The 2,347-nt window shown below is 53.8% G+C and overlaps 1 protein-coding gene across 1 annotated transcript in view; it reads left to right on the forward strand.

Annotated features, from left to right (window-relative positions):
• ALKBH5 (AlkB family member 5, RNA demethylase) overlaps positions 1-2,347 on the forward strand; it is a gene marked incomplete at its 5' end in the record, with an annotated part of 13,960 nt that overhangs the window by 898 nt on the left and 10,715 nt on the right. The gene's annotated exons all lie outside the window — the stretch shown is intronic.

Genomic DNA, 2,347 nt, shown 5'->3' on the forward strand with positions numbered 1-2,347 from the left:
GGTGGCCGGCGGGCGCGCCCCCGCCGGCGTTCGGGTTTTGGGGAGGGCGGCTCGAAGCCCAGCGCCGGCGCTGCCTGGCTCGGTGAGCACCAATCCCTCGTGTCCCTGAAGGTCAGAGTGCTCCCTGCCAGGAGCAGGGATCACCCGGAGTCTGCCAGCAGTGCTTCGAGCTACCAACTGTATCCTCTTTTGGGGTTTGGTGGGGTTTTTTTGGGCTGGTGAAGGTCCAGGCTGGTTTTCAGGGCTCCCAGGCCGTAACACAATCCCCTGCTTTGGCTTGTAAAGTGATCGCCGCAGGGTTCGGGAAGGAATTTTCCCCCCCACATACGCACAGCCTCGCACCGTTGACTAGTGCATCAATAATAAATGCTGAGATCTCGCGTAGCTTTTATCTCGGAAAAGCTGCACAAACATTAACTAATCCTCGCTGTACCCCCGGCGTTAGGTAACTTCTGTGGATTAGCGAGGGATGAGGGAGGCTGCAGAGGGAAGCGGGAACGGCGCTGAGGAAATTTTCTTGTTCTCTGGTGGATTGGCCGGGGCAGGGAGGGTGTCGGGGGGCAGAGGTCAGGGTGATTTTGTGAAACAGGACCGGGGGGACCCATCCTGCCGCGTGTCCTTTTACCGCAGAGCAAGCTCCGTCCCCAGGGATGGAGACTGCCGGGTGCGAGGCAGCCGCTCGGCTCCCCGACTTCTCTTAGACACCAGGAGGGAAACTTTCTGCCCTAATTTTCCTGCTGGCGATGCGAACCCCTGTGCTGCCTTTCCCCGGCAGGCCTGGAGTAAATAGTTGTCCTTCCTTTCACAGCCAGAGGCCTTTTTTTTTTTTTTTAAGGACAGTGAGAGTTTTTTCTTGCTTAGAAGCATGCTGGCAGAGCTGTTAATGCATGGTCAGTCTGCAGTCTTGTAGTCAAAGCCACTAGGAAAACTCTCGTGGCCTTAGGTCTGAAGGAGGACTGGGACTTTGCTGTGAAGGATGGCGGGAGGAATGAGAGATGCTTTTCTCTGCTCCAGGACCAGAGAATGACGTTTTTTTGTCCCAGCCTCTCGCTCTTCCCCCAAAGAAGAGTGGGAAGAGGCAGCTGGCTCAGGGCTCCCAGAATTGGAGCGGGGTGTCTCCCAGGCTTGTGCGTTTGGGTTGGTGGCCCGCATCACCTGGGTGCCGTAATCAGTTTACTGATGTGGCTGAAGCAATCGTACAAATCAAACGAAGATATCTTTTCCCTCCAAATAGAAGGATTGCTTTCTGACCGACCCACCGCAGGCGTTCACTAGCTTAATCCATGGATAGACGTTCTGCTTTCCAGCAAATAATAGACTTTAAAAAGGGGGATTATTTCAATTTCGGTACAGCAGTTAGCAGATACTTAGCACTCACTTAAGAGAGATTCTGCCAAAGTGATTGTTCTGTGATGATATGATCCTGGCTGGATACAAGTTCCTCGATTCCCGGCAGATCTCCTTGTCTCCCCTCTAACCCCAGCAATTTGGGAGGAGCGGGGAGAGGTGCAGACCGTCAGTAGGCTCTCAGGGGTGTATCTCCGAAATCCAGCCTTTGGTCATGTTTAAGTCAACTCCCCAAACTTGGCTTTTTCTCCTCTTAGTAAACAGTTGCTGAAGGCAGTTGCCCTGGAGATAGGGAAACGGCGCAGATAGAAATGGCATGCTTGTAATGTCTGTGATTCAAATATTGCTGGGTCAGTGGCTGCTGCTGGCATGCCGCCTTTCTGGGGAAGCCAGGGTAGCCTTGTGTGTTTGGTTACCATGTGGAAATCATGAGGATCTAAAGAAAGCTGTTGGATCTCTCTCTTTGCCCCCACATCGTTCTCGGGCTCTCCCCAGATCATACCTGTCCTGTTCCTGCTCTCAGCAGCCCATTCCAAATTGTCCTCCTGATTTTGTAGCCACCTACCCATCAGGGAGTGTGCAGAGGGGCTTTCCCCATATCCCTCTCTTGCCTTTATTTGCCTACCGTGAAGCAGGCTGTGGTATTTGCAAACACTGAACCTGCCTCAAACTTGCTGGAAAGTATTCGGATCTCAAACGACACAGGTTAGTGTTTAGAAGGTGGAACGGAGATTCTCCTGGCTGGGCTGTACACCTCTGCCAGCCAGACAAAGGCTGAGCCACCCCACGACCCGCTAACGAGCCCTTTGCTCTTCTAGCAAGGCATTTTTTCCTCTCCTTTTGCATCTGCAGTGAAGATTTGCCCTTGTAGGTTTTGACATTTAGAAGAAGACCTCCTCCAGTCCCCTCTTCTCCCGCAGCCCCGGGAGGCGGGTGCTCCTGCAGGTTTGTCCGGCTGCCAGCCAGGCCGAGAGAAAGCGGCAGCAGGCGCCCCGTCCGT

The sequence above is a fragment of the Fulmarus glacialis genome, unplaced genomic scaffold (genome assembly GCF_000690835.1).
Source record: "Fulmarus glacialis isolate BGI_N327 unplaced genomic scaffold, ASM69083v1 scaffold21244, whole genome shotgun sequence".
In the NCBI taxonomy this organism is placed as follows: Eukaryota; Metazoa; Chordata; class Aves; order Procellariiformes; family Procellariidae; genus Fulmarus; species Fulmarus glacialis.